This window comes from Tursiops truncatus, chromosome 18 (assembly GCF_011762595.2).
Source record: "Tursiops truncatus isolate mTurTru1 chromosome 18, mTurTru1.mat.Y, whole genome shotgun sequence".
In the NCBI taxonomy this organism is placed as follows: domain Eukaryota; kingdom Metazoa; phylum Chordata; class Mammalia; order Artiodactyla; family Delphinidae; genus Tursiops; species Tursiops truncatus.
In genome coordinates, this window is record NC_047051.1 from 58,074,264 (window position 1) to 58,094,382 (window position 20,119).

Consider the following 20,119-nt stretch of genomic DNA (forward strand, 5'->3'; position numbering starts at 1 on the left):
GACATCAATTGCAGTAGCCAAGCGTGAACTATTAGGTCATTACTGAATCTGAGAGAGAAAGGTCTCCCTCAGATCCTCAAATATTGAGTCCAGTCTCGATAATTGCCTGAAAAGAAAAAAAATTTCTCAGTCTACTTTGAAATGGATAATCTGTTGCTGACATTTATAGCTTAAATTATGTACAGAAGTTCTCTGGTCAGCTCTGATCACCTCTTGATCACCTCTTGTTAGCCTTTCTTCATTGAAAATTGAAGGCTAAATTTTCTAATCAAGGAGGAAGAGCAGAACTCTTGAGAACAGAGCCAATGAATTTTACAGCTGATTTTTCTATTTTGTTGTGTGTTGCTTCCAGTGTTCCCAAATCCTCTTCCATTCTGAGTTGGTGGCAGACAGCTGGGTCTATGTTAGGGCATGAGCAATTATGTTGAAGGACTGTGTGTAGAGTATTTGAGACATGATGATGATAATAATTATTTTTATGTAAAGGCTCTAGCATTAAATTTACATATAATAGTCTCTTTCTTTTAGTGCCTTATACTTCATCTAATTATAGGGCTTTTGATCAACTGGTCTCTGGCAGTGAAAATTATCTTCTGCATAATTGGCCCCAAACCCAAACCTCCTACATTGTTGCCTTTTTGTCTCCTTTCACACATTCTACTTCAAGTATTTTGTCAGGGTCCTTTGTGGGGAAAAACAGTTAAAAATTTTAAAGTACTTAAAGAATCATTTGAATTTGTCACCAATTTAGAGTGACCATATTTTATATGTCTACATATATGAAGACTCACTTAGAACTGAACATTACGAGCTATAAGAAGTTGTTAAAGGTTATGCTGTATTAGAGTTCTCCAGAGAAAAGAACCAATAGGGGGTATGTGTGGATATATAGATGTATAAATATATTTATACAAACATGTATGTATGAATATAAATAAATATATATGGAGACTTACTGTAAGGAATTGGCTCATTTATGGAGGTTGGTAAGTCCCAAGATCTTCCAGGATGAGTCTGCAAGTTGGAGACTCTGGTGAGCCAGTGATATAGTTCCTGTCTGAAGGTTAGCAGACTTGACAGACATGAAAAGCCAATGTTTCAGTTCAAATCCAAAGGAGGAAAAAGCTGCTGTCCTAGTTTGAAGGCAGGTAGCCAGGAAGAACCCTGTCCTACTTGGGACAGTAGGCCTTTTTGTTCTTTTCAGGGCTTCAATTGATTGAGGCCCACCTACATTAGAGAGGGCAATTGGCTTTACTCAGTCTGCCAATTTAAATCTCAGTCTCATCCCAAAGCACTCTCATAGGCACACCCACAGTGTTCAGCCAAATATCTGGACACCTCGTGGCCCAGTCAAATTGACACATAAAATTAGCCATCACACTATATTTTGAGTTCTAGAAATTTCTACTGGATTAATGATGAAATACGGAGGAAAATCTTGGCACATACTTCATAACAAGCTGCAGAGATTAAATAGGTAGAGCACTTCTCTAATGAAAAGTAAAACCCTACCTAGTTTTCCACCTGTGTTGGGGAAAACAGTTCTTCCCTACTGTGTGTCTCCTTTTACAATAAAACGACATGGAACACTTTGCTTCTGACGCTTATGGTCACCAAATGTCTGGGGATGTTTTCCTGCAACAGTGATCAAGTCTCACACAGCAACTGGGTGTTCTACAATTGAACTCAGTCCAGACACTATTTACCTAGAGATGGTATCAGATCCCACAGGTTAAAGGCTTAGTCCCACAGAACTTCACCTCTGCTTCCTCAAAACACACACATACACTCACACACTCACACACACACACACACACACACACATTCACTCGCTCTCCCTCTCTCTGTAGATACCAGTTGCAAGCCCAGGTTCTCACCTTTGCTTCTAACAGGCTATAGCTCAAAGGTTGCAGTGATCTCCTCCTTGGGATAATTTACTAGAGCATCTCACGGACTGCAGGGCAACACACACTTACATTTACCAGTCTATCAAAGGATATGATAAAGGATACAGAAGAATAGTCAGATGAAGAGATACAAAAGGCTGTGTCTGGGAGGATCCTGAGTGCAGGAGCTTCTGTCCTGGCGGAGCTGGGGTGCATTGCCCTTCTGATGTGGATGGGTCTGCTAACCTGTAAGCTCTCTGAAACCCATAGTTTTGGGATTTTATGGAGGCTTCATCACACAGGCATAATTGATCCTTAGCACTATTTTCAGCCCTTCTCCATTTCAAGAGCATGGGGATGTGGGGCTGAAATTCCAAGCTTCTAATCATGGCTTGGTCTTTCCAGTGACCAGCACTCATCCAGGAGGCATCCAGAAAGCCACCTAGAGTTGTCCCATTAGAACAAAAGACACTCCTGTCACATGGGAGATCTCTGTATCGGGAACTGGAGTCAAAGACAAAATAATAGAAAAAAAGATATCACTAGTGCTGTCCTCACTTAAGAAATGACTAGGGTTTCAGGAGCTGTTTGCCAGGAACCGGGGGCAGGGACCAATACATATTTTCCATTATCTCACACCTATCTTACAATGAACCTATTAAGTGCTAGGGTGTAAATTTGTAGACTTTGCTATTTTTACAGTATTATGTCTTTAACCACCTGGAACACAAAATTAGTTGAGTTTTACATACTGCACTCCTATGTCCACATTATATTACAAGATGGTGAAAATGGGAAATGATTCCTGCATGATGCCACCAATGACAGCACTAGAATGGGGAGGGCATTGGAGGTCAATACTGTCCTTAGACTTGGGCAACAGGCCCTGAATATCACAAATACTCAAACATAAAAGACTTTTTTAGTTAAGGAATTTTTTGAAGAAAAAATGTTAACAATTGAGCAAAATGGAATTATAAGTGAGGGAAACATGAACCAAGATAGCCATCCAGGCTACAGGATAACTGAATGGGCTTCGGGGTCTATGGTCTCTGCCTAGGGTTTGTTTCAAGTTTAGCTCTCCAAATTCCCCTAATAATGTCTAGGCAGACTGGTTATCTCAGACCACTGTTCTTTCTCCCTTTCTCTGCTTGTGTGAAGTAGTTTGGGAGCTATGTGGAATTGCCTGGCAGTTCTGAATTGGAAACCGGTAATGTGAAGGAGGAGAACTTGTCTGACTTTGTGGGCAGTTTGACCTGGTAGTCTCCATCCAAGTTTCAGGTCCAGTCACTGCCTGAGTTTGGGATCTGAGCACTCTTGCCCGTGATCTGTCTAGAACATCCACATTATCACTCAGATGGGAGGGCTGACTCTGGTAGTGGTGTAATTATATCTTAAACATCTTTATACTCATTCTCTGTGGGATTACTGGGAAGCAGGACCCTTCATGGAAACACAGCCTGGGACAAGGGCTTAATCTATAACTAAAATATTTAAATGTATGACATGTGGGCCTACATTTGCCCTCTTGGCTTGTTGCTGTGATGGTCAAGGCAGTATGAGACAGTGTGGCTTATACACAGTATTAGGAAATTCATGGAAGACGGCCAAGATCCTTGCATCATATTCCTGAGGGAGGGAAGAATGGGGGCTGCAGAAGTGATTGTAAAGTTAGTAGGCAGAAGAATTGAAAACAGGTAGTGAAATATATGAGTGTGTGGGGGGGGTGCGGAGTTTGAAGGATTTGGGGGCTGATCAGTGAGTAGAAAAGTTCGTGGTACTAAGAGTAGGGGAAAGGGCCTTCAGGGTTTTCCCTGCCTCCTGTTCTTCCCACCCCCTTCCCAATAAGGAGTCCTCAGCAGTGGTGCCTGAGTACGACCTCTGCCCAGTGACTCAGGTAAGGAAACCTAGGAATGAAGGTGACAGAGCTAAGACTGCAAGTATGTGAAGAACATGATGGTATGGGGGACTCTGAATCTTTGACCTCAACTCTCTTTAGAGATGGCTGTGAATTGGCTGTGCAGCATGTCGGATGTGGGGAGGGCAACTTTCCCACATGAAGCATGACAGGTAAAGCCTTTGTAATTGCCTGTGTTCAGAAATGAAAAATCACACAGGTTTTTTCAGCCAGGAACCAGATTCAGGCAATTTTTTTGAGGCAGTGACATGTGACTTTCAATTAAGTGGACACCAGCCAAACAAAGGCAAAGGAGGTAATTCAAATAAAGTTGGCAACATAGATTTGGACTATAAGGGTATTGTTGTAAAGAGCAAAACATTGAAGTAAGCTAGAGCTGTAATACACAAGGGGAAGGCGACTTAAACAAGAGGCTAGGAAAGAAGCATGACGAGTTTTGGAAGTGCTCACCTTTAGTCATTTTAAAATTGGGAGAGATGATCCTGCAATAGAATATGAAACTGAAAGCAAACAGATAAATGGAAATGGAAAAATATAGCCATATCAGAACAACAAAAACTAGAAGGAGACAGTAATCATTATCTAACAGTGGTTAAAGATACAACTCTGAATTCTGTCGACTCTCTTCAAATCTTCACTTTTTCTAACTGCCTCAATTTTAAGTTTTAAAAAATAGCTTTTAGCTATTACTGTATACCATCTCATATTGATTCACTTTGGCCTCTTTAGAAAGGTTGGCTACTCCTCAGAATTAAAAATAGAACTACAGTTTAGCAATTCCTCACCTGGATATTTATCTGAAGAAAATGAAGACACTAATTTGAAAAGATATATGTACCTCTGTGTTTATTACAGCATTATTTACAATAGTCAAATTATGGATAAAGAAGATGTGTATATGTATATTCAGTGAAATATTACTCAGCCATAAAAAGTGAAATCTTGCCATTTGTGATAACATGGATGGGCCTGGAGGGTATTATACTGTGTGGAATAAGACAGGGAAAGACAAATACCATATGATTTCACTTATATGTGGAATCCAGAAAACAAAACAAAGGTACAAACATAAAATTGAGAACAAACAGGTGGTTGCCGGGGGGGGGGGGATGATGGGAGATAAAGACATACAAACTTCAAGTTACAGCACAAATAAGTCACAGGGATGAAATGTACAGTGTGGGGAATATGTTTAGTAAGTACCTAATATCTGTGTATGGTGACAGATGGTAGCTTGACCTATCCTGGTGATCATTTTGAAAGGTATAGAAATACCGAATCACTATGTTGTGCACCTGGAACTAACTCAGTACTGTAGGTCAGTTATACTTTGAAACAAACTCATGGAAAAAGAGATCAGATTTATGGTTTCCGGAGGTAAGGGGTGAGGCGAGGGGGACTCGGATGAAGGCAGTCAAAAGGTACAAACTTCCAGTTATAAGTTCTAGGGATATAATGTACAGCATGATAAACATAACTTATAGTACTCTATGTAAGTATGTGAAAGTTGAGAGTATAAATCGTAAGTTCTCATCACAAGGAAAAATCTTTTACTTTAGTTTTGTATCTCTATGAGATGATGAATGTTCACTAAACTTATTGTGATAATTTTGTGATGCGAGTCAAATCATTATGCCATACATCTTAAACTTATACAGTGCTGAATGTCAGTTATCTCTATAAAACTGGAAGGAAAAAAGGAAGAAAAAGAGGGGTATCTAGACAACACAAATTTCCCACACATCTTTACACAGGAAATCCCTGGATTAAATACACAATAAAATTAATTACAGCAAGGGGGAAAATTGTTTTATCATTCTCTTTGGCTTTGTGTGTATATCTTTTAAACTTAATTTTCAGTGGGATATTATCCTCTTTATTTTTCCTACAATAACTTTAAATAAGATTCAAGACTATTTTACTGTGCTTATGTTTAAGAAAGAGGTTTTTTTTTTCTGTACTCAGAAAGAGGAACATACATCAGGGTGGCTCCAAAATTGCCTCATAATTTCTGAAAGCTGCCTGCTGTCTTCACTTCCTTTTAGTTCAAACTTCATTCCATTTCTCTCATTTTTTCAGTCCTGCTCTTTGTGAATTTACATCCAGAAGTTTGTCTTCAGCCTGAAGCTTTGTCTAAAGGAGAAGATTTCATTAGCTATTTCCATGAGTTCATAGATCCCAGATAATTCCCGTGTTGTCAGATCATTCAAAGCTTCTTTCGTAGCTGCAACTTAATTGGAGCTCACACATGCGCTCGCATTTGTCTGCAGAATTCAGATTGGCCATTCAAGTTTTCTAGTTGATAATTATTTACAACTCTCCGGGCTTTCAGAAGTTTTTTTGCGTTTTCTGTTTCTTACCATTTCTGCTACTATACAGGTTTTATGTGTGTTTGGGTTTCTTCCTCACCTATTAGAGTCTTGGCGATACAAGTGGAAACTTTATCATTCAGGTTTGTTTTATATGTTGTATTGAAGTTTTTTACCTGTTATCCTAGTTGCTGTGTCTGTTTTGTGGAGGTATATTAGAAGATTCAAAATCTACAGACTGCTTACAATAGAATCTTTAGATTTTTAAAATTGTATGAAGTGGATCAATGTTTATTTACTGAGTTTTACATGGCAGGAATTATGGTATATAATACGTACAAAAAGTGATTGTCTTCGTATTATCATCTCTTAATGATAGTAGATAACACAACAATTACGGTGCCTAGTTATCGTAGGAAACAAAGCACATAGGAAAGGAGCCAATTCAGATTGGGGTATGTGTGTGCCCACTTATAAGAGGCATTATTCAGGGAGGTAGTATCTTAACCAAATTCTAAAGGAAGGAAATATTTAAATTAGTGGTATAGAAAAATACTTGTGCAAAAGCCTTGAAAGTGATGAAATTACATCTTGTGGTAACTATAGTTTATTATAATGGATGTATACATGCAAGCTAAAGAATTTATATTTATCTGGAGAGAAATAAAAGGCTAGTTAAGAATGTTTAGCATGAGAGTGATGTTATTTTTTTACCGGTTTTTTAATCTTTAAATATGGCAATCTGAATACAAAGCTTTTATTGGATCTGTTGTGGGGCTGATAGGTCAGTGGTTTACTCAGATATATTTAATACACAAAAATAAGAATGACCCTAACCAAGATGCTTTGGCATTAAAAACAGTACTCCAAGAACATTGCCTTCTAAGATCTTACAATCAGGAGAAGGTAATGTAAATAGCACAGGGAAAGTTAAATAGAAATAAAGTTCATTGACTGGAGTGACCAAAGAGTCCTTTGTGCAGGGGACACAAGAATTAAGCATATGCTTAAATTTTAATTCCTATGTTAGAACTTTTGCTGATGGACGTGTTATGGGAAATATTTCCACAGAATTTTGATGTTTCGTCTAAAATATTAAGACAGTATTTTTTAAGTGCACTTACATGTAACTTGTATATTTTGGTTTCTGCCATTTACTGTCTTATTCATAAAGGCTGTTTTGGATCTATAAGCATCTTTTGTTTCTACAAACTAGATTTATAGGAAACAATTTTTATTCCTCAAGTTCTTTCTACTGAACTTAATGTGAAACTAAGTTCTGTAAATCTTATTTACTATACATCCTTTTTATCACTTGGTTAATTTCATCCTTGCCATACTGACTACCCCTAGTTTAGACCATAGCATTCTTTGAAAATATTGGTTAGGGGCCATATTATAAATCTCTTCTTTTAATAATACCTTTTATCCAATGTCTATCTCCCAACTCCAAGCCCAAGAAGATGGCTTTCCATAGCCATTAAAAAAGTGAGGTTTTTTTCCTCTTAAGTGTTTAGCTTCCAAGAGGAAAATGTAGCAGATATTACAAAACAGTATTTTACTCATTCTGTTCAAGCAGCTGAAAAAGAGTAAAGAACATTTTACTGGAAATCAAGGCCTGTTGAATTTTAACTTCCAGTATAACCAGTTGCATTTAATTTCACTGAGCTTCTAATTTCATTTGAAAAGTAAATAACATGTTCAAGGTCACTTGGTTTAAAACAGTGGATTTGAGACTCAAAACTTGACGAGCTGACCCAGTCACAAACTCAAAAAATATTCCAAGTCAACTTTACTGAGCTCAAACAAATTTTCTTTTTCTACCATTGAGAAACTGATCATATATAGTAGGGCTGTTTTGCAAGAATGCTTTGACTTATTTCTGGTTTTCATCATGTTAAGAATTTTGAAGATAGACCAAACAGAGGTTAATTCTGGCTTTGCAAGTGTTAAGCTCTGTGACCTTGACAAGACTGTGATGTCTCTAAACTGGTTTCCTATTGTACAGCAATTGTGGCAGTAAGGTTTGTCATAAAAGAAGAAATGCCAATTGCTTAACAATTGCCTAGCATACAACTTGGCTCATAAATTGTGAACATACTAAGTTTTGGCTTTGCAGTTCCCTTAAAATTTCATTGCAAGAATACATATTCTTCCAATTCTTAAATAAGGACATACAATTGATCAATTCCCTATTTTAACACACGTAAAAAAATATGCTAAGGGAAATTACGGATGGACAGTTTTGGGCTTTGAGTTGAGGAAATGTGGCATGAATGCAGGTTAACTGAGAAAGAAAGGGGCCAGGTTCCCTCCTCTTCTTTCTGCTATCTTGGTTTATAATAACTGACTTCATTGTCAATACTCTATGGTGTTGGCTTCTGTGTTCTCAGACAGCATGTGTGTATCTTCAAAATATGAAGTGTCTTTGATATCCCTACAAAACACACTCACAAACATACACTCATTTCTCTAGGGAGAATTTGATATTTAATTGAGCATCAGGATAGTAGAGGAGGTAACTTGAATGAAAAAACAAGGTTCAAAACAGGTTCAGTATGGAAGATACTTCATTTATGTTTGGGTCTGAGTGTTGTTAAAATATAGTCTTCTAAATTTTGGAAATAGTACTATAATCAGGAAAAATATTTTGGCTTAAACCTTTGAAATCAGTGTAGAGGTAGAAAATATGCCACAAAATGGACTGTCAATAAATAGCAACTGGTTGTTAAAAAGACAATTTATCCTTTCATCTAAACAATTACCTACATGAAAATGTGCCGGATCTTATCAACACACCCCTCCTTTTTGTTTCCTATGACAGCTGCTCATTCCAGTTGGGTCAGTGTCAGAAAAAAAATCAATCTCAGTGAACTGATTAATTCCTCATAAATCCAGTCTTTTATATTTCCCAGTTGCCCATTTGGCTGATTGTTCAAGAGTCATCTTTCATATACTTAGAATCCAGGAAAAAAACGACCACCAGAATCTCCATATTCAATGGGCAAGTTAAACACTTACAAAAAGAATATTATATACACTGAGCACCTACTGTATGCCTTCTTCCATCTTTTTTTTTTTAATATCTTTATTGGAGTATAATTGCTTTACAGTGTTGTTATTTTCTGCTTTACAACAAACTGAATCAGCTATAGGTATAGTATATCCCCATGTCCCCTCCCTCTTGCGTCTCCCTCCCACCCTCCCACCCTCCCTATCTCACCCCTCTAGGTGGTCACAGAGCATCGATGTGATCTCCCTGTGCTATGCAGCAGCTTCCCACTAGCCATCCATTTTACATTTGGTAGTGTATATATGTCCATGCCACTCTCTCACTTTGTCCCAGCTTACCCTTCCCCCACATGTCCTCAAGTCTGTTCTCTACGTCTGCGTCTTTATTACTACCCTGCTGCTTGGTTCAACAGTACCGTTTTTTTAAATTCCATATATGCGTGTTAGCATAAAGTATTTGTTTTTCTGATTTACTTCACTCCGTATTGACAGACTCTAGGTCCATCCATCTCATTATAGTAACTCAGTTTTGTTCCTTTTTATGGCTGAGTAATATTGCATAGTATATATGTGCCACATCTTTAACCATTCATCTGTCGAAGGATATGTAGGTTGTTTCCATGACCTGGCTATTGTAAAAGGTGCTGCAGTGAACATTGGGGTACATGTATCTTTTTGAATTATGGTTTTCTCAAGGTATATGCCCAGTAGTCGGATTGCTGGGTCATATGGTAGTTCTGTTTTTAGTTTTTCAGGGGACCTCCGTACTCTTCTCCATAGTGGCTGTATTAATTTACATTCCCAGAAACAGTGCAGGAAGGTTCCCTTTTCTCCACACACTCTCCAGCATTTATTGTTTGTAGATTTTTTGATGACGGCCATTCTGACAAGTGTGAGGTGATACCTCATTGTGGTTTTGATTTGCATTTCTCTAATGATTACTGATGTTGTGCCTCTAATGATTACTGATGCTGAGTATCCTTTTATGTGTTTGTTGGCAATCTGTATGTCTGCTGGAGCAGTTTCTACTTAGATCGTCCACTCATGTTTGGGTTGAGTTGTTTTTTTGATATTGAGATGCATGAAGTGTTTCTAGATTTTGGAGGTAAATTCTTTGACAGTTACTTCATTTGCAAATGTTTTCTCCCATTCTGAGGGTCGTCTTTTAGACTTGTTTATGGTTTCCTTTGCTGTGCAAAAGCTTTTAAGTTTCATTAGATCCCATTTGTTTATTTTTGATTTCACTTCCATTACTCTAGGAGGTAGGTCAAAAAAGATCTTGCTGTGATTTATGTCAGAGAGTAGTCTGCCTATGTTTTCCTCTAAGAGTTTTATAGTGTCTGGCCTTAACATTTAGGACTTTAATCTATTTTGAGTTTATTTTTGTGTATGGTGTTAGGAAGTGTTCTAATTTCATTCTTTTACATGTAGCTCTCCAGTTTCCCCCGCAGCACTTACTGAAGAGGCTATCTTTTCTTCATTGTACATTATTGCCTCCTTTGTCAAAGATAATTATATGTGTGAGGGCTTTCTGTCCTGTTCCATTGAGCTATATTTCTGTTTTTTTCTGGCAGTATCACACTGTCTTGATTATTGTAACTTTGTAGTGTAGTCTGAAGTCAAGGAGCCTGATTCCTTCAGGTCCATTTTTCTTTCTCAAGATTGCTTTGGCTATATGGGGTCTTTTGTGTTTCCATACAAATTGTAAAACTTTTTGTTCTAGTTCTGTGAAAAATGCCATTGGTAATTTGATAGGGATTGCATTGAATCTGTACATTGCTTTGGGTAGTATAGTAATTTTCACGATGTTGATTCTTATAGTCCAAGAACATGGTATATCTCTCCATTTGTGTGTGTCATCTTTAATTTCTTTCATCAGTGTCTTACAGTTCTCTGCATACAGGTCTTTTGTCTCCTTAGGTAGGCTTATTCCTAGGCATTTTATTCTTTTTGTTGCAGTGGTAAATGGGAGTGTTTCCTTAATTTCTCTTTCTGGTTTTTCATCATTAGTGTATAGGAATGCAAGAGATTTCTGTGTATTACTTTTGTATCCTGCTGCTTTACCAAATTCATTGCTTAGCTCTAGTAGTTTTCTGGTGGCATTTTTAGGATTTTCTATGTATAGTATCATGCCATCTACAAAGAGTGACAGTTTTACTTTTTCTTTTCCAATTTGTATTCCTTTTATTTCTTTTTCTTCTCTGATTGCTGTGGCCATAACGTCCAAAACTATGTTGAATAATAGTGGTGAGAGTGAGCACCCTTGTCTTGTTCCTGATCTTAGAGGAAACACTTTCAGTTTTTCACCATTGAGAATGATGTTGGCTGTGGGTTTGTCATATCTAGCTTTTATTATGTTGAGGTAAGTTCCCTCTGTGCTTGGAGAGTTTCTATCATATATTGGTATAGAATTTTGTCAGAAGCTTTTTCTGCATCTGTTGAGATTATTGTACAGTTTTTATCCTTCAATTTGTTAATGTGGTGTCTCACATTGATTTGCGTATATTGAAGAATCCTTGCATCCCTGGGATAAACCACACTTGATCATGGTGCATGATCCTTCTAATGTGCTGGTAGCTTCTGTTTGCTAGTATTTTGTTGAGGATTTTTGCATATATGTTCATCAGTGATATTGGTCTGTAGGTTTTTTTTTTTTATGACATCTTTGTCTGGTTTTGGTGTCAGGGTGATGGTGGACTCTCAGGATGAATTTGGGAGTGCTCCTCCCTCTGCTGTATTTTGGAAGAGTTTGAGAAGGATAGGTGTTAGCTCTTGTCTAAATGTTTGATAGAATTCACCTGTGAAGCCTTCCGGCCATGGGCTTTTGTTTGTTGGAAGGTTTTTAATCACAGTTTCAATTTCAGTGCTTGTAATTGGTCTGTTCATGTTTTTCTATTCCTTCCTGGTTCACTCTTGGAAGGTTGTACTTTTCTAAGAATTTGTCCATTTCTTCCAGGTTGTCCATTTTATTGGCATAGAGTTACTTGTAGTAGTCTCTCATGATCCTTTGTATTTCTGTGGTGTCCATTGTTACTTCTCAGTTTTCATTTCTAATGAAATGAAATTCTGTTGATTTGAGAGTCTTCTTCCTTTTTTCTTGATGAGTCTGGCTAATGGTTTATTAATTTTGTTTATCTTCTCAAAGAAGCAGCTTTTAGTTTTATTGCTCTAGTTCCTGAATATATGATTGCAGTAAACTTGTTGCCAACCAGCAGATTTCCCATATTGGTTCTCCAGGTAATAGACTGAGGGCTTTTATGGTAGGTAGTACTGTGTGGAAGCGCTTCGCTAGTCTGTTTTTTTTTAGCCAATCTGGAAGATAAAGAACAATACTGCATAGCTGGGAGAATTCAATAAAGTAATGTCATTAAAAAAGAACTTGGAAAAAGGAGCTCAGTGGTTTCTATCACATTCTTATTTATATTATACATTTAGTCTATTATATTATACATTTAGTCTATTCAGAAGTTTTATATTATACATTTAGTCTATTCAGAAGTTTTATCAATCTGCAAGAATGGCTATAGACTGTAGTGAAATTTTACTTGGTCCTTACTTAAATTGCACTGTAGTTTCAAGCGTGATATCCTTCCTGGAGCAAGGCCTGGAACCTATTGTGAAGCCTGTGATCTGGCAGTTGCTCTTTTCCCTATATTAAGAAGGACTACTAGAAGTAGTGTAGTAGAGTAGTGCAAAGATCTTGATCTCCTTGACATAACACAGAATATAACACAATATCTGTTACATTGGTAATAACATGCTGATTAGACTTGAGAAGGAGAAAACAAAATAAATTATGACAGATATCTGTTAAAAGGGTAAGAAATAAACCTCATGAGAATTCAGGGTCCTTCCACTTCAGTGAAATTTTGGGGGATCCAGTGGTCTAAAAAATGGTTATAGTATCCTCTTCAAATTGGGACACAAGTTACTATTACGTATACATCGCATAACTAAAAAAGATACACAGAGCTTGGTTGGGCCCCTTAGATTTTAGAGATAGCATGCATTGCATTCAAGTAGTTCCAAAGGCTGCAGGGTTTGAGTGTGACCCTGAGCCAGAAAAGATTCTGCAGCATTTCCAGGGTGGAATGTAAGATTTTCTTCTTGACTGGTCTTTGTAACCCAGTAGATCCAACTGTACTTTAATAAATAGGTATGTCATATTAAACCCGTGAAAAGCCCCAATACAAGTTTCACAGAGGAGATCCCTAGAGATTTGGGCTCTTCAGCTATGTGAGATACTCTTCAAAACTTGCTAGCAGACTTCAGAAACTTAATACCTGTCCTTGGGACATACGGTGCCCATGTAACCTGAGGTGCCATTGTAAATTGTAAATAAGCTGTCACATTATAGGCTTTCGGATAGCAACAAGATATCTTTCAGTTGAAAATGGTATATATTCTCCTGACTAAGAGCAGTTCCCCAGGCACAAGTATGTTTATAAGTATGTTTCTAACACTCGTATGGTATTCACTCCTAGCTGCCTGCTGTTTTGCCCTCAGTTCACATTTATTTTTTCACAGGGAGTTCTTTGAATGTTTGTTAGAATTTTTTAAAAGTCTCGATTCTGCACAGTTCTCTTATTCAAACTAGCAGTGGGCTGTGGCAGCATGAGAAGCATCCCTATGAGATGTCTGCAAAGTCAGCAATACATTTGTTTCTCTTCATTGTCTGAATTGAGACATGGCCAAATGTATACCTTATACTTGTGATCAGGAAGTAATGGCTTGACTGGATAGTCAGGAATTGGGGAATAACGAATTGGCAATTTCTCTGACAAGGATTCCTGGGCTTTTGGATTGACAGTTTGGAATAGGATTGGAATTCATATATGTTCATACTATGTATACGTACTATATACATGCATGTATAATGTATGTGTATATGCATATATACTCACATGATGTATATGGGCATACTAGGTATTGCAACACAGTATGTTCTAAAGGATATTCATATTTTATACTTAGCTAAAATTATATTCTTTAGTCAGTAAAACAAGTATTTCTACTGTCTACCCTTGGCTTGGTTATATATGGGATGAGGGGTAGAGAATGATGGTTGGAATAATTTTAAAGTTATTTTAATTCTGAAATACTTATAAATTTGTTCCCTGAAGGAATTTTAAATTTAGTTGAGAGACTACTTTTAAAACTATAGAAATATGTATATTTACATATGTTTATACATATATACGTATAGGTTAGGTTTTCATGTATTTATACGTACATATAAGTATGTGTATATATAAAACATGTAAAATAATATGGTGTAGAATATATGTATAAGGAGGTGTATAGGATATAAATAATGATATCTTTGTGGTTTACTCTTTCATTTTATTTCAGTTTGACTTCCCTAAAGAGTTTGTTACTTGAAGAGACCTTCTTGACCACTCTGTGGGGAATATCAATCCCCTCTCCCCCAACTACTCTTTTTCTTTAACCTGCATTAGTTTATTCATATAAATTATATTACTTAGTCCTGTAATGTTTATTTCCTGTTTCAATCTACCAAATATGAGTTTTGTAGCCACAGTTTGTGGCTCTGTTTTTAGCACATAGGACAGTGCCTGTTTTAAAAACACTGGATAAATTTAGAGAGGAAGATTATTAAGTTGAATAATCACAAATATGGTAACTGGCTTTGTCACCAAGTAGTCATTACATTACAGGCATGCTTAATAATTTTACCACGTCTCAGATTTTATCACTTGAGGAATGGGAATAATGAAAATATCTTCCCAGAAAGGTAATATGTTTGCATAAAAATTACATACTATAGGGATTTCCCTGGTGGCGCAGTGGATAAAACTGCGCTCCCAAAGCAGGGGGCCCAGGTTCCATCCCTGGTCACGGAACTAAATCCCACATGCATGCCGCAACTAAGAGTTTCCATGCCACAACTAAGGAGCCCTGGAGCCATAACTTAAGGAGCCCTGGAGCTGCAACTAAGACCTGGCTCAACCAAATAAATTAAATAAATAAATAAATAAATATTTAAAAAAAAAAAATTACATACTATATCAGAAAGCACTTATACAAATGCTTGTTTACCTATTGGCTCTGGCAAAATCTTTTTTGTTCCCCAGGCACTGTAGACACAGTAGACACTGTTCCCCAGTCACTAATTTGAATGTTTGGTACAAATGATGAACATTCACTTAAGAAGAAATCTTTGTTTTCAGTAATGTAGTGTACACATTGTATATTTAGAGATATTTGAAGATGATATAACAACTATAAATCAGAACTGTCTTTATCAACCAATTTGTCAATTCAAACATTAGCACAGTTTATTAATAATTTTTCTATGCATTGAATTTCTGTATTTAAACTGCAAAGGACATCAAGCTGTGTTTTCAATTAACTCAAAAAAATCTCCTTCCATTTGCAACAGCAAGGAGTCCCATCACAGAGGGTAATATCAGTAATCTGTTTCTTATCTTATAATTACACAAGAAATCTTCTAACAATGGAATGTTTGCAAGAGACACAATCCAGTATAATAACACGTAGATATAGATCAGTTAAAATGTCTTACTTTGTGTTATCTTCATTTTTAAAAAAGATCTAGCTAATTTTTGTAGATTTGACTCAAAGGCAAATAAGCATTTAAGAAACATGTACTGGTTCTTTACCTTGTAGAGTTGTGCTTTGTTTTCCTTAATTGATGATGATTTCTTTCCTGTTAAATATTGTTCTTTATATAATGTTGTAGTCACATGTACCAGGTCTTTGTGCCTAAATTTGCATCCTGTATTCATTTATTATGAATGGTATGCCTTTAAGCAAATAAGTTAGTATCTCTAGCTAAAATTTCATCTCTAAAATTGAATAATAATAGTCACACCTCATTGAATTAGCATAATTTTTAAAGAAACTAATTGACTTATATCAGGTAAAATGTTTCTGAAAACAAATATCAGCTATTAGTATTTTCTCATATATTTTCTTTATTCCAGTATATGAACTTTCAGATGCTTTCTGAATTTGGAAGCATAGGTATTCAACATGCCACTGCAAATTTGACTTCATAAGTAGTTTAGTATTTCATTCTCTAAAAATACTGATGAAAGTCTGATCAGTTCGCTTGAGGGCAGTTTGTAGTCTAAAGCAAACTTCTTAGCTTGGCAGAAGGTCTTTCATCATTTGTGTATTACCTTTCTGTTCACCCTCCTTGCAGAGCCACCTCTCTTTGGTGATTTTTGTTGCAGCAAGGTTGAAAGATTGTTTCCCCCAAACACCATTTTTAGTCCTTTGACATGTATATTAGTGTATTAGACAAAGTCAAGTATATTAAAAGAAAGTTAAAAGAAAAGTTAAAAGAAAGGCAGTCTTTTAACTTTGGACCTAGGATATAAAGGGAGGAGCATGAGTTGATAACCAGTAATCAGTGTTATGGATAAAAATGATAAGGAAAGGAACATCATGCACAAAAGCATAGAGTTTAGAGAGAACATGGAATGTTAATAAATGTAAAAGTTTGGTATGGCTGGGTCATAGACAAGGGGATAGAAATTAGGGAGAATAGCTGAAACCAAGCTTACGTAGTAATTTGCAGAATTTTTGTTGTTTGAACATTATCCGAAGTAGGATGACTAACTACCAAAGGGTTTTAATTGAATACCCATTTTCAAATATAGGTCTCAGGGGGAAAAAAATTACTCTTCCTACAGGAATGCAGGGAAACAATTAAAGGCTGGGAAAGTGGTTGTGGCGTTATGGCAAAAGTGCTGAGCAGAGGTGATAATTATCTGATTGGAGAGATGGAGAGAACTAGACCGATACAAAAATTTTATTTCCAAAATTTTGTGGTTAAAAATGGATCAAACAACAAAAATTTAAAGATGATGCCACAGATTCCAAGCATTTGCCAAGTGAATGGATTTTGGTGCATTTTATTAAACTAGAGTCCATAGGGTTTCTCACAAGCAGATTTGAGAGAAAAGATAAATCGATTTTAGACACATTGGGATAAAGTCCTCTAAGTTTACCAGTGGACAGTTATTGCCTTAATTTGAGAGATTTGGGTTGAAGTTATAAATTTGAAAAATATCACAGTTAATCTACCTGAAAGAGGGAGCAAAAAAAGAAAAAGCTCAGGGACCCATAGGACAATAGCAAAGGGTCCTTAACATTCCTATTATTGGAATCTCAGAAATACAGGTGAAATATTGGTGAATAAAAATATTTGAAGTAATTTTGGCTGACTACTTTCCAAATTTAAGGAAAAAATTAATTTACAGATTGAAGAATCTTGGAGGAGTCCAAACACAGTAAATTCAAAGAATGCCATACTCAGATACATTGTAACAAAACAGATGAGAACCGAAGATAAAAATAATACTTGAAAGCAAATCAGGAACTCAGCACATTATCAAGAAACACAGATATAAATTACTGCATATTTCTCACCAGAAAAATAAAGGTCAGAATATAGTGTAACAATATTTTTAAAATACTGGAAGTAAGTGATTGTCAACCTCAGCCTCGCATCCAACAAAAATATCCTTCTGGAAGAAAGGTGATAGAAGAGATATTCTAAAATTTAAAGAAATACAGAGCAAACAAATTGAACAATAGAAAAACAATTTAGGTGATTTATCATCAGCAAAGCTGCTCTAATAGAAATGCTAAATGAAGTTCTTCAGACAAAAGGCAAATAATACCAGAGGAAATCTTGGAACTTCAGAATTAAAGGATAGCAACAATAATGATAAATGTCTCATTAACCTAATAGCCTATATTTTCTTAATTAAAAAAAAAAATCTGATTGCTGAAAGCAAAGTTAAAACCTTATCTGAGAGATGTTCAGTATATAAGGATGTACATATGACAACTACAAATTAAGGTAGGGTAGTTAAAGGACTATTGTGTATAAAGTTTCTACACTTTACTTGAAATTGTAGAATATTTGCTCTAAGTTGACTGAGTAGTTTAACATATATATTGTAAAAACATGATTCAAAGAAATATAGTTAAAAAGCCAGTAGATACGTTAAGTGAGATATAAATAAAAATCCATGTAGTATTTGTCTTTCTGTCTGACCTCACTAAGCATAATATTCTCGGTGTCCATCCATGTTGCTGCAAATGGCAATATTTCATTCTTTTTGATGGCTGAGTAATATCCCATTGTAGGTATATATATCACATTTTCTTAGGTCAGTCGTCTGCTGATGGGCACGTGGGTTGTTTTCGTGTCTTGGTTTTTGTAAATAGTGCTGCTAAGAACATTGGGGTGCCTGTATCTTTTCTAATTGGTTTTCATATTTTTCAGATATACACCCCAAAGTGGGTTTTATAGATCATATGGTATTTCTATTTTCAGTTTTTTAAGGTACCTCCGTACTGTTTTCCATAGTGGCAGCATCAGTTTATATTCCTGCCAACAGTGTACTAGGGTTCCCTTTTTTCCACACATTCTCCTGCATTTATTATTTGTAGACTTTTTGATGATGACCATTCTGAGCAGTGTGAGGTGATACTGCATTGTGGTTTTGATTTGCATTTTTCTAATAATTAGCGATGTTGAATATCTTGTCATGTGCCTGTTGGCCATTGGTACATCTTCTTTGGAAAAATGTCTGTTTAGGTCTTCTGCCCATTTTTTTTTTTTTTTGTGGTACTTGGGCCTCTCACTGTTGTGGCCTCTCCCATTGCGGAGCACAGGCTCCGGACGCGCAGGCTCAGCGGCTATGGCTCACGGGCCCAGCCGCTCCGCATTATGTGGGATCTTCCCGGACCGGGGCATGAACGTGTGTCCCCTGCATCGGCAGGTGGACTCTCAACCACTGCGCCACCAGGGAAGCCCTCTTCTGCCCATTTTTTGATCGAGTTATTTGTCTTTTTGATATTGAGTTGTATGGGCTGTTTGTATATTCTGGATATTAACCCTATGTCAGGCACATCATTTGCAAATATTTTCTCCCATTCCGTAGGTTATCTTTTTGCTGATGGTTTCCTTTGCAGTGCAAAAGCTTTTACATTTAATGATATCCTATTTGTTTATTTTTGCTTGTATTTCTTTTGCCTTGGGAAACTGATCTAAGAAAATACTGCTGCAATTTATATCAGAATGTTTTGCCTATCTTCTCTTGTATGGTGTCATGTCTTATACTTAGATCTTAAAACTATTTTGAGTTTATTTTTGTATGTGGTGTGAGGGAATGTTCTAATTTCATTATTTACATATATGATATCACTTATATGTTGAATCTGAAAAATAATAATAATGAGTCCATATATGAAACAGAAATAGACTCACAGACACAGAAAACAAACTTATGATTACCAAAGGGGAGAGGGAGGTGGAGAGGGACAAATTAGGGGTATGGGATTAACGGATACAAACTAGTATACATAAACAAGGATTTACTGTATAGCATAGGAATTATATTCAATTTCATGTAATAATCTGTAATGGACTATAATCTTAAAAAATAACTGAATCACTGTGCTGTACACCTAAAGCTAACACAATATTGTAAATCAACTATACTTCAATTAAAAAAATTTAAAATGGTCAGGAAAAGTGAAATAGAAGAAGAACAAACACTCAGAAAACAAATGAAATTATCGTCTGAAATTCAAACACACCAATAATTGCATTAAATGTAGATGGCCTAAGCCCAACAAATGGATACTGTCAGAGTGGGGATTATACTTTGTCTACAAGTATACACTTTGTTTTTCTTTTAAAATTTTTTGGCTGCGTTGGCTCTTCGTTGCTGCGCACAAGCTTTCTCTAGTTGAGGCGAGCAGGGGCTACTCTTTGTTGTGGTGCGCAGGCTTTGCTTCTCATTGCGGTGGCTTCTCTTGTTGTGGTGCACGGGCTCTAGGAGCATGGACTTCAGTAGTTGTGGCACGTGGGCTTCAGTAGTTGTGGCGCGTGGGCTCAGTAGTTGTGGTTTGTGGGCTCTAGAGTACAGGCTCAGTAGTTGTGGCGCACGGGCTTAGTTGCTCTGCGGCATGTGGGATCTTCCTGG